The 12355-nt window shown below is 49.6% G+C and overlaps 6 non-coding genes across 6 annotated transcripts; all 6 read left to right on the top strand.

Moving 5' to 3' along the window:
- Nucleotides 1–775: 775 nt before the first annotated feature.
- Nucleotides 776–847, top strand: trnad-guc (transfer RNA aspartic acid (anticodon GUC)). The gene has a single exon. It is a non-coding gene; the product is annotated as a tRNA-Asp (tRNA).
- A 1928-nt stretch (nucleotides 848–2775) lies between these two features.
- Nucleotides 2776–2847, top strand: trnad-guc (transfer RNA aspartic acid (anticodon GUC)). The gene has a single exon. It is a non-coding gene; the product is annotated as a tRNA-Asp (tRNA).
- Nucleotides 2848–4775: 1928 nt separating this feature from the next.
- trnad-guc (transfer RNA aspartic acid (anticodon GUC)) lies at nucleotides 4776–4847 on the top strand. Its single transcript has one exon. It is a non-coding gene; the product is annotated as a tRNA-Asp (tRNA).
- Nucleotides 4848–6775: 1928 nt separating this feature from the next.
- On the top strand, nucleotides 6776–6847 carry trnad-guc (transfer RNA aspartic acid (anticodon GUC)). The gene has a single exon. It is a non-coding gene; the product is annotated as a tRNA-Asp (tRNA).
- Nucleotides 6848–8775: 1928 nt separating this feature from the next.
- trnad-guc (transfer RNA aspartic acid (anticodon GUC)) lies at nucleotides 8776–8847 on the top strand. The gene has a single exon. It is a non-coding gene; the product is annotated as a tRNA-Asp (tRNA).
- A 1928-nt stretch (nucleotides 8848–10775) lies between these two features.
- On the top strand, nucleotides 10776–10847 carry trnad-guc (transfer RNA aspartic acid (anticodon GUC)). Its single transcript has one exon. It is a non-coding gene; the product is annotated as a tRNA-Asp (tRNA).
- The last annotated feature ends 1508 nt before the right edge of the window (nucleotides 10848–12355 follow it).

Genomic DNA, 12355 nt, shown 5'->3' with positions numbered 1-12355 from the left:
CTCGAAGGGCTGAATGGAACGAGTGAGGAGTGCAGTTGCTGGAAATCAGAGTCTCGATTGGAGTGGTGCTGGAAAAACAAAGCAAGTCAGGCAGCATCCTGATTTTCCTGCTCCTCGGATGCTGCCTGACTTGAAGGGCTGAATGGCCTACTCCTGCACTTCTTTTCTATGTTTCCATGTTGAACGCATGGCTCAGAGACTGACGTGAGTTGGAAGTAAACCTGCGATTAACTGTTCGTCCTCGATTTTATAAACATCAAGAAATTGTTGGCAAAGTGTTTCGACGTTTACAGTGGAGCTGATGCAGCGTGCAGTAAAGTCACCACCGTCCTCCAGGAGCACTGCTCTCTGATGAGGGAGCGATTGATGGGTGGGAGTTGAAGCTGAGGGGACGAGCTTGAAAAGGGCAATCTTTCATGTTGAGTCCATTTGGCAGCGGGAATTGAAGCCAGGCTGCTGGATTTGTGCTGTATTCCAGGCCAGCGTATGAATCAGTTTGTCAGAAGCAGGTAACGGGAGAGCGCGTGGATCAGCAGCGGACCAAGTTTAACACAGATGGTAGGGCACAACGAAAAGGCTGTTTTACAGCAGCGGCGGATTACTTGAAAGATAGATATTCACACAATAAAACATGAAAACAACAATAACTGATATCTTAATCATCTCCACAGAGGTAGAAGATGATCTAAAGAAAAACTCAAATTGACAACAAATCAAGATTACACATAAGCACATTCTATCTAATACCCATGTCGCAGAGCGCAAAGCCGTGCAATCCTCGGTAGTATAGTGGTTAGTATCCCCGCCTGTCACGCGGGAGACCGGGGTTCAATTCCCCGCCGGGGAGTCGGCGGCATTTTGAGAGGCACGCACCATATCTCAATGCAGGAGTGCCCAATTCAAGTCCCGTTTGCTCCAAAGGCGTGCATTCACATGTCCGAGCGGCCTGCTCTTGCCAACAAACCAAACATGTCGTAGTCTCGATTCTGCTCTCCCTGGCAAACTTGTCCTTTCATCCATTTGAGACTTCCTGCTTTTTGACCACCAATCAAAACTGCCGTTCTGGAGAAGCGTCACTGGACCACAAACGTTGACTGCTTTCTTCCCCCACTCCAGATGCTGACTTTCTCCAGCAATTTCTGTTTCCCATTCTGATTTTGTTGTTACTTCGTCCCGTCGGTGGGCATATAACTCCCACGCAAACGGAGTGCAAATGAAAACCTTTAAGCAACCGGTAGCGACAAATGAATGTCAGGTTTCCCCGCTTCCTCCCTCCCTCCAATCAAAAAGGGGTCACTCCCCCTCAGAGTTTGGACCTGATCCTGCGATTAAGGTGACGCAACACCGTCCCCTGCTGCTGGCAGGCTGTACTACACCCACAGTGGAAAGTCCAAGTCATCTGAGTGGCATTGTCTGCTCTTCTCGATAGAAGGACAAAGCCCAGTGGCTGGGTTAACATGAAGGTCAACACAGAGGCAAGCTTGAGAAAGCACGTGCAGGAACTCCACCTACACTGTTGGCACCATAGAATCACCACAGTGTGGAAGCAGGCCATTCAGACGGACAGGTCCACACCGACCCTTCTGAAGAGAAACCCATGCAGATCCATGCTCGGCACTGAGGGATCCCAGCTGAAAATGTGTTGCTGGTCAAAGCACAGCAGGCCAGGCAGCATCTCAGGAATAGGGAATTCGACGTTTCGAGCATAAGCCCTTCAAAGTTCACCAGTTCCCAATGTTGGGGACGTCCAGAACCAGGGGTCACAGTCTCAGAATGAAGGGCAAGCGATTCTGGAAGAATTTTTCTCTCAGAGAGTGGTGAGCCTGTGGACTTGTCTCCCACAGGAAGATGCGGTTAAGACGGTTTGGGAGATACGTTCAATAGCGAGCCGGACGTGGAACTTGCAGCTAAAGTGATCCAGGGGTACGGAGAGGAAGCTGGAGTGGTCACTGAAATGGCATGTTCAGTCATGATGATCTTGAATGGTGGTGATGATGTCTCGAAGGGCTGAATGGAACGAGTGAGGAGTGCAGTTGCTGGAAATCAGAGTCTCGATTGGAGTGGTGCTGGAAAAACAAAGCAAGTCAGGCAGCATCCTGATTTTCCTGCTCCTCGGATGCTGCCTGACTTGAAGGGCTGAATGGCCTACTCCTGCACTTCTTTTCTATGTTTCCATGTTGAACGCATGGCTCAGAGACTGACGTGAGTTGGAAGTAAACCTGCGATTAACTGTTCGTCCTCATGATTTTATAAACATCAAGAAATTGTTGGCAAAGTGTTTCGACGTTTACAGTGGAGCTGATGCAGCGTGCAGTAAAGTCACCACCGTCCTCCAGGAGCACTGCTCTCTGATGAGGGAGCGATTGATGGGTGGGAGTTGAAGCTGAGGGGACGAGCTTGAAAAGGGCAATCTTTCATGTTGAGTCCATTTGGCAGCGGGAATTGAAGCCAGGCTGCTGGATTTGTGCTGTATTCCAGGCCAGCGTATGAATCAGTTTGTCAGAAGCAGGTAACGGGAGAGCGCGTGGATCAGCAGCGGACCAAGTTTAACACAGATGGTAGGGCACAACGAAAAGGCTGTTTTACAGCAGCGGCGGATTACTTGAAAGATAGATATTCACAAAATAAAACATGAAAACAACAATAACTGATATCTTAATCATCTCCACAGAGGTAGAAGATGATCTAAAGAAAAACTCAAATTGACAACAAATCAAGATTACACATAAGCACATTCTATCTAATACCCATGTCGCAGAGCGCAAAGCCGTGCAATCCTCGGTAGTATAGTGGTTAGTATCCCCGCCTGTCACGCGGGAGACCGGGGTTCAATTCCCCGCCGGGGAGTCGGCGGCATTTTGAGAGGCACGCACCATATCTCAATGCAGGAGTGCCCAATTCAAGTCCCGTTTGCTCCAAAGGCGTGCATTCACATGTCCGAGCGGCCTGCTCTTGCCAACAAACCAAACATGTCGTAGTCTCGATTCTGCTCTCCCTGGCAAACTTGTCCTTTCATCCATTTGAGACTTCCTGCTTTTTGACCACCAATCAAAACTGCCGTTCTGGAGAAGCGTCACTGGACCACAAACGTTGACTGCTTTCTTCCCCCACTCCAGATGCTGACTTTCTCCAGCAATTTCTGTTTCCCATTCTGATTTTGTTGTTACTTCGTCCCGTCGGTGGGCATATAACTCCCACGCAAACGGAGTGCAAATGAAAACCTTTAAGCAACCGGTAGCGACAAATGAATGTCAGGTTTCCCCGCTTCCTCCCTCCCTCCAATCAAAAAGGGGTCACTCCCCCTCAGAGTTTGGACCTGATCCTGCGATTAAGGTGACGCAACACCGTCCCCTGCTGCTGGCAGGCTGTACTACACCCACAGTGGAAAGTCCAAGTCATCTGAGTGGCATTGTCTGCTCTTCTCGATAGAAGGACAAAGCCCAGTGGCTGGGTTAACATGAAGGTCAACACAGAGGCAAGCTTGAGAAAGCACGTGCAGGAACTCCACCTACACTGTTGGCACCATAGAATCACCACAGTGTGGAAGCAGGCCATTCAGACGGACAGGTCCACACCGACCCTTCTGAAGAGAAACCCATGCAGATCCATGCTCGGCACTGAGGGATCCCAGCTGAAAATGTGTTGCTGGTCAAAGCACAGCAGGCCAGGCAGCATCTCAGGAATAGGGAATTCGACGTTTCGAGCATAAGCCCTTCAAAGTTCACCAGTTCCCAATGTTGGGGACGTCCAGAACCAGGGGTCACAGTCTCAGAATGAAGGGCAAGCGATTCTGGAAGAATTTTTCTCTCAGAGAGTGGTGAGCCTGTGGACTTGTCTCCCACAGGAAGATGCGGTTAAGACGGTTTGGGAGATACGTTCAATAGCGAGCCGGACGTGGAACTTGCAGCTAAAGTGATCCAGGGGTACGGAGAGGAAGCTGGAGTGGTCACTGAAATGGCATGTTCAGTCATGATGATCTTGAATGGTGGTGATGATGTCTCGAAGGGCTGAATGGAACGAGTGAGGAGTGCAGTTGCTGGAAATCAGAGTCTCGATTGGAGTGGTGCTGGAAAAACAAAGCAAGTCAGGCAGCATCCTGATTTTCCTGCTCCTCGGATGCTGCCTGACTTGAAGGGCTGAATGGCCTACTCCTGCACTTCTTTTCTATGTTTCCATGTTGAACGCATGGCTCAGAGACTGACGTGAGTTGGAAGTAAACCTGCGATTAACTGTTCGTCCTCATGATTTTATAAACATCAAGAAATTGTTGGCAAAGTGTTTCGACGTTTACAGTGGAGCTGATGCAGCGTGCAGTAAAGTCACCACCGTCCTCCAGGAGCACTGCTCTCTGATGAGGGAGCGATTGATGGGTGGGAGTTGAAGCTGAGGGGACGAGCTTGAAAAGGGCAATCTTTCATGTTGAGTCCATTTGGCAGCGGGAATTGAAGCCAGGCTGCTGGATTTGTGCTGTATTCCAGGCCAGCGTATGAATCAGTTTGTCAGAAGCAGGTAACGGGAGAGCGCGTGGATCAGCAGCGGACCAAGTTTAACACAGATGGTAGGGCACAACGAAAAGGCTGTTTTACAGCAGCGGCGGATTACTTGAAAGATAGATATTCACAGAATAAAACATGAAAACAACAATAACTGATATCTTAATCATCTCCACAGAGGTAGAAGATGATCTAAAGAAAAACTCAAATTGACAACAAATCAAGATTACACATAAGCACATTCTATCTAATACCCATGTCGCAGAGCGCAAAGCCGTGCAATCCTCGGTAGTATAGTGGTTAGTATCCCCGCCTGTCACGCGGGAGACCGGGGTTCAATTCCCCGCCGGGGAGTCGGCGGCATTTTGAGAGGCACGCACCATATCTCAATGCAGGAGTGCCCAATTCAAGTCCCGTTTGCTCCAAAGGCGTGCATTCACATGTCCGAGCGGCCTGCTCTTGCCAACAAACCAAACATGTCGTAGTCTCGATTCTGCTCTCCCTGGCAAACTTGTCCTTTCATCCATTTGAGACTTCCTGCTTTTTGACCACCAATCAAAACTGCCGTTCTGGAGAAGCGTCACTGGACCACAAACGTTGACTGCTTTCTTCCCCCACTCCAGATGCTGACTTTCTCCAGCAATTTCTGTTTCCCATTCTGATTTTGTTGTTACTTCGTCCCGTCGGTGGGCATATAACTCCCACGCAAACGGAGTGCAAATGAAAACCTTTAAGCAACCGGTAGCGACAAATGAATGTCAGGTTTCCCCGCTTCCTCCCTCCCTCCAATCAAAAAGGGGTCACTCCCCCTCAGAGTTTGGACCTGATCCTGCGATTAAGGTGACGCAACACCGTCCCCTGCTGCTGGCAGGCTGTACTACACCCACAGTGGAAAGTCCAAGTCATCTGAGTGGCATTGTCTGCTCTTCTCGATAGAAGGACAAAGCCCAGTGGCTGGGTTAACATGAAGGTCAACACAGAGGCAAGCTTGAGAAAGCACGTGCAGGAACTCCACCTACACTGTTGGCACCATAGAATCACCACAGTGTGGAAGCAGGCCATTCAGACGGACAGGTCCACACCGACCCTTCTGAAGAGAAACCCATGCAGATCCATGCTCGGCACTGAGGGATCCCAGCTGAAAATGTGTTGCTGGTCAAAGCACAGCAGGCCAGGCAGCATCTCAGGAATAGGGAATTCGACGTTTCGAGCATAAGCCCTTCAAAGTTCACCAGTTCCCAATGTTGGGGACGTCCAGAACCAGGGGTCACAGTCTCAGAATGAAGGGCAAGCGATTCTGGAAGAATTTTTCTCTCAGAGAGTGGTGAGCCTGTGGACTTGTCTCCCACAGGAAGATGCGGTTAAGACGGTTTGGGAGATACGTTCAATAGCGAGCCGGACGTGGAACTTGCAGCTAAAGTGATCCAGGGGTACGGAGAGGAAGCTGGAGTGGTCACTGAAATGGCATGTTCAGTCATGATGATCTTGAATGGTGGTGATGATGTCTCGAAGGGCTGAATGGAACGAGTGAGGAGTGCAGTTGCTGGAAATCAGAGTCTCGATTGGAGTGGTGCTGGAAAAACAAAGCAAGTCAGGCAGCATCCTGATTTTCCTGCTCCTCGGATGCTGCCTGACTTGAAGGGCTGAATGGCCTACTCCTGCACTTCTTTTCTATGTTTCCATGTTGAACGCATGGCTCAGAGACTGACGTGAGTTGGAAGTAAACCTGCGATTAACTGTTCGTCCTCATGATTTTATAAACATCAAGAAATTGTTGGCAAAGTGTTTCGACGTTTACAGTGGAGCTGATGCAGCGTGCAGTAAAGTCACCACCGTCCTCCAGGAGCACTGCTCTCTGATGAGGGAGCGATTGATGGGTGGGAGTTGAAGCTGAGGGGACGAGCTTGAAAAGGGCAATCTTTCATGTTGAGTCCATTTGGCAGCGGGAATTGAAGCCAGGCTGCTGGATTTGTGCTGTATTCCAGGCCAGCGTATGAATCAGTTTGTCAGAAGCAGGTAACGGGAGAGCGCGTGGATCAGCAGCGGACCAAGTTTAACACAGATGGTAGGGCACAACGAAAAGGCTGTTTTACAGCAGCGGCGGATTACTTGAAAGATAGATATTCACAGAATAAAACATGAAAACAACAATAACTGATATCTTAATCATCTCCACAGAGGTAGAAGATGATCTAAAGAAAAACTCAAATTGACAACAAATCAAGATTACACATAAGCACATTCTATCTAATACCCATGTCGCAGAGCGCAAAGCCGTGCAATCCTCGGTAGTATAGTGGTTAGTATCCCCGCCTGTCACGCGGGAGACCGGGGTTCAATTCCCCGCCGGGGAGTCGGCGGCATTTTGAGAGGCACGCACCATATCTCAATGCAGGAGTGCCCAATTCAAGTCCCGTTTGCTCCAAAGGCGTGCATTCACATGTCCGAGCGGCCTGCTCTTGCCAACAAACCAAACATGTCGTAGTCTCGATTCTGCTCTCCCTGGCAAACTTGTCCTTTCATCCATTTGAGACTTCCTGCTTTTTGACCACCAATCAAAACTGCCGTTCTGGAGAAGCGTCACTGGACCACAAACGTTGACTGCTTTCTTCCCCCACTCCAGATGCTGACTTTCTCCAGCAATTTCTGTTTCCCATTCTGATTTTGTTGTTACTTCGTCCCGTCGGTGGGCATATAACTCCCACGCAAACGGAGTGCAAATGAAAACCTTTAAGCAACCGGTAGCGACAAATGAATGTCAGGTTTCCCCGCTTCCTCCCTCCCTCCAATCAAAAAGGGGTCACTCCCCCTCAGAGTTTGGACCTGATCCTGCGATTAAGGTGACGCAACACCGTCCCCTGCTGCTGGCAGGCTGTACTACACCCACAGTGGAAAGTCCAAGTCATCTGAGTGGCATTGTCTGCTCTTCTCGATAGAAGGACAAAGCCCAGTGGCTGGGTTAACATGAAGGTCAACACAGAGGCAAGCTTGAGAAAGCACGTGCAGGAACTCCACCTACACTGTTGGCACCATAGAATCACCACAGTGTGGAAGCAGGCCATTCAGACGGACAGGTCCACACCGACCCTTCTGAAGAGAAACCCATGCAGATCCATGCTCGGCACTGAGGGATCCCAGCTGAAAATGTGTTGCTGGTCAAAGCACAGCAGGCCAGGCAGCATCTCAGGAATAGGGAATTCGACGTTTCGAGCATAAGCCCTTCAAAGTTCACCAGTTCCCAATGTTGGGGACGTCCAGAACCAGGGGTCACAGTCTCAGAATGAAGGGCAAGCGATTCTGGAAGAATTTTTCTCTCAGAGAGTGGTGAGCCTGTGGACTTGTCTCCCACAGGAAGATGCGGTTAAGACGGTTTGGGAGATACGTTCAATAGCGAGCCGGACGTGGAACTTGCAGCTAAAGTGATCCAGGGGTACGGAGAGGAAGCTGGAGTGGTCACTGAAATGGCATGTTCAGTCATGATGATCTTGAATGGTGGTGATGATGTCTCGAAGGGCTGAATGGAACGAGTGAGGAGTGCAGTTGCTGGAAATCAGAGTCTCGATTGGAGTGGTGCTGGAAAAACAAAGCAAGTCAGGCAGCATCCTGATTTTCCTGCTCCTCGGATGCTGCCTGACTTGAAGGGCTGAATGGCCTACTCCTGCACTTCTTTTCTATGTTTCCATGTTGAACGCATGGCTCAGAGACTGACGTGAGTTGGAAGTAAACCTGCGATTAACTGTTCGTCCTCACGATTTTATAAACATCAAGAAATTGTTGGCAAAGTGTTTCGACGTTTACAGTGGAGCTGATGCAGCGTGCAGTAAAGTCACCACCGTCCTCCAGGAGCACTGCTCTCTGATGAGGGAGCGATTGATGGGTGGGAGTTGAAGCTGAGGGGACGAGCTTGAAAAGGGCAATCTTTCATGTTGAGTCCATTTGGCAGCGGGAATTGAAGCCAGGCTGCTGGATTTGTGCTGTATTCCAGGCCAGCGTATGAATCAGTTTGTCAGAAGCAGGTAACGGGAGAGCGCGTGGATCAGCAGCGGACCAAGTTTAACACAGATGGTAGGGCACAACGAAAAGGCTGTTTTACAGCAGCGGCGGATTACTTGAAAGATAGATATTCACAGAATAAAACATGAAAACAACAATAACTGATATCTTAATCATCTCCACAGAGGTAGAAGATGATCTAAAGAAAAACTCAAATTGACAACAAATCAAGATTACACATAAGCACATTCTATCTAATACCCATGTCGCAGAGCGCAAAGCCGTGCAATCCTCGGTAGTATAGTGGTTAGTATCCCCGCCTGTCACGCGGGAGACCGGGGTTCAATTCCCCGCCGGGGAGTCGGCGGCATTTTGAGAGGCACGCACCATATCTCAATGCAGGAGTGCCCAATTCAAGTCCCGTTTGCTCCAAAGGCGTGCATTCACATGTCCGAGCGGCCTGCTCTTGCCAACAAACCAAACATGTCGTAGTCTCGATTCTGCTCTCCCTGGCAAACTTGTCCTTTCATCCATTTGAGACTTCCTGCTTTTTGACCACCAATCAAAACTGCCGTTCTGGAGAAGCGTCACTGGACCACAAACGTTGACTGCTTTCTTCCCCCACTCCAGATGCTGACTTTCTCCAGCAATTTCTGTTTCCCATTCTGATTTTGTTGTTACTTCGTCCCGTCGGTGGGCATATAACTCCCACGCAAACGGAGTGCAAATGAAAACCTTTAAGCAACCGGTAGCGACAAATGAATGTCAGGTTTCCCCGCTTCCTCCCTCCCTCCAATCAAAAAGGGGTCACTCCCCCTCAGAGTTTGGACCTGATCCTGCGATTAAGGTGACGCAACACCGTCCCCTGCTGCTGGCAGGCTGTACTACACCCACAGTGGAAAGTCCAAGTCATCTGAGTGGCATTGTCTGCTCTTCTCGATAGAAGGACAAAGCCCAGTGGCTGGGTTAACATGAAGGTCAACACAGAGGCAAGCTTGAGAAAGCACGTGCAGGAACTCCACCTACACTGTTGGCACCATAGAATCACCACAGTGTGGAAGCAGGCCATTCAGACGGACAGGTCCACACCGACCCTTCTGAAGAGAAACCCATGCAGATCCATGCTCGGCACTGAGGGATCCCAGCTGAAAATGTGTTGCTGGTCAAAGCACAGCAGGCCAGGCAGCATCTCAGGAATAGGGAATTCGACGTTTCGAGCATAAGCCCTTCAAAGTTCACCAGTTCCCAATGTTGGGGACGTCCAGAACCAGGGGTCACAGTCTCAGAATGAAGGGCAAGCGATTCTGGAAGAATTTTTCTCTCAGAGAGTGGTGAGCCTGTGGACTTGTCTCCCACAGGAAGATGCGGTTAAGACGGTTTGGGAGATACGTTCAATAGCGAGCCGGACGTGGAACTTGCAGCTAAAGTGATCCAGGGGTACGGAGAGGAAGCTGGAGTGGTCACTGAAATGGCATGTTCAGTCATGATGATCTTGAATGGTGGTGATGATGTCTCGAAGGGCTGAATGGAACGAGTGAGGAGTGCAGTTGCTGGAAATCAGAGTCTCGATTGGAGTGGTGCTGGAAAAACAAAGCAAGTCAGGCAGCATCCTGATTTTCCTGCTCCTCGGATGCTGCCTGACTTGAAGGGCTGAATGGCCTACTCCTGCACTTCTTTTCTATGTTTCCATGTTGAACGCATGGCTCAGAGACTGACGTGAGTTGGAAGTAAACCTGCGATTAACTGTTCGTCCTCACGATTTTATAAACATCAAGAAATTGTTGGCAAAGTGTTTCGACGTTTACAGTGGAGCTGATGCAGCGTGCAGTAAAGTCACCACCGTCCTCCAGGAGCACTGCTCTCTGATGAGGGAGCGATTGATGGGTGGGAGTTGAAGCTGAGGGGACGAGCTTGAAAAGGGCAATCTTTCATGTTGAGTCCATTTGGCAGCGGGAATTGAAGCCAGGCTGCTGGATTTGTGCTGTATTCCAGGCCAGCGTATGAATCAGTTTGTCAGAAGCAGGTAACGGGAGAGCGCGTGGATCAGCAGCGGACCAAGTTTAACACAGATGGTAGGGCACAACGAAAAGGCTGTTTTACAGCAGCGGCGGATTACTTGAAAGATAGATATTCACAGAATAAAACATGAAAACAACAATAACTGATATCTTAATCATCTCCACAGAGGTAGAAGATGATCTAAAGAAAAACTCAAATTGACAACAAATCAAGATTACACATAAGCACATTCTATCTAATACCCATGTCGCAGAGCGCAAAGCCGTGCAATCCTCGGTAGTATAGTGGTTAGTATCCCCGCCTGTCACGCGGGAGACCGGGGTTCAATTCCCCGCCGGGGAGTCGGCGGCATTTTGAGAGGCACGCACCATATCTCAATGCAGGAGTGCCCAATTCAAGTCCCGTTTGCTCCAAAGGCGTGCATTCACATGTCCGAGCGGCCTGCTCTTGCCAACAAACCAAACATGTCGTAGTCTCGATTCTGCTCTCCCTGGCAAACTTGTCCTTTCATCCATTTGAGACTTCCTGCTTTTTGACCACCAATCAAAACTGCCGTTCTGGAGAAGCGTCACTGGACCACAAACGTTGACTGCTTTCTTCCCCCACTCCAGATGCTGACTTTCTCCAGCAATTTCTGTTTCCCATTCTGATTTTGTTGTTACTTCGTCCCGTCGGTGGGCATATAACTCCCACGCAAACGGAGTGCAAATGAAAACCTTTAAGCAACCGGTAGCGACAAATGAATGTCAGGTTTCCCCGCTTCCTCCCTCCCTCCAATCAAAAAGGGGTCACTCCCCCTCAGAGTTTGGACCTGATCCTGCGATTAAGGTGACGCAACACCGTCCCCTGCTGCTGGCAGGCTGTACTACACCCACAGTGGAAAGTCCAAGTCATCTGAGTGGCATTGTCTGCTCTTCTCGATAGAAGGACAAAGCCCAGTGGCTGGGTTAACATGAAGGTCAACACAGAGGCAAGCTTGAGAAAGCACGTGCAGGAACTCCACCTACACTGTTGGCACCATAGAATCACCACAGTGTGGAAGCAGGCCATTCAGACGGACAGGTCCACACCGACCCTTCTGAAGAGAAACCCATGCAGATCCATGCTCGGCACTGAGGGATCCCAGCTGAAAATGTGTTGCTGGTCAAAGCACAGCAGGCCAGGCAGCATCTCAGGAATAGGGAATTCGACGTTTCGAGCATAAGCCCTTCAAAGTTCACCAGTTCCCAATGTTGGGGACGTCCAGAACCAGGGGTCACAGTCTCAGAATGAAGGGCAAGCGATTCTGGAAGAATTTTTCTCTCAGAGAGTGGTGAGCCTGTGGACTTGTCTCCCACAGGAAGATGCGGTTAAGACGGTTTGGGAGATACGTTCAATAGCGAGCCGGACGTGGAACTTGCAGCTAAAGTGATCCAGGGGTACGGAGAGGAAGCTGGAGTGGTCACTGAAATGGCATGTTCAGTCATGATGATCTTGAATGGTGGTGATGATGTCTCGAAGGGCTGAATGGAACGAGTGAGGAGTGCAGTTGCTGGAAATCAGAGTCTCGATTGGAGTGGTGCTGGAAAAACAAAGCAAGTCAGGCAGCATCCTGATTTTCCTGCTCCTCGGATGCTGCCTGACTTGAAGGGCTGAATGGCCTACTCCTGCACTTCTTTTCTATGTTTCCATGTTGAACGCATGGCTCAGAGACTGACGTGAGTTGGAAGTAAACCTGCGATTAACTGTTCGTCCTCACGATTTTATAAACATCAAGAAATTGTTGGCAAAGTGTTTCGACGTTTACAGTGGAGCTGATGCAGCGTGCAGTAAAGTCACCACCGTCCTCCAGGAGCACTGCTCTCTGATGA

Source organism: Hemiscyllium ocellatum, chromosome 35, assembly GCF_020745735.1.
Source record: "Hemiscyllium ocellatum isolate sHemOce1 chromosome 35, sHemOce1.pat.X.cur, whole genome shotgun sequence".
In the NCBI taxonomy this organism is placed as follows: Eukaryota; Metazoa; Chordata; class Chondrichthyes; order Orectolobiformes; family Hemiscylliidae; genus Hemiscyllium; species Hemiscyllium ocellatum.
The sequence above is the reverse complement of the archived record's forward strand: the minus strand, read 5'-3'. Positions and strand labels throughout refer to the sequence as shown.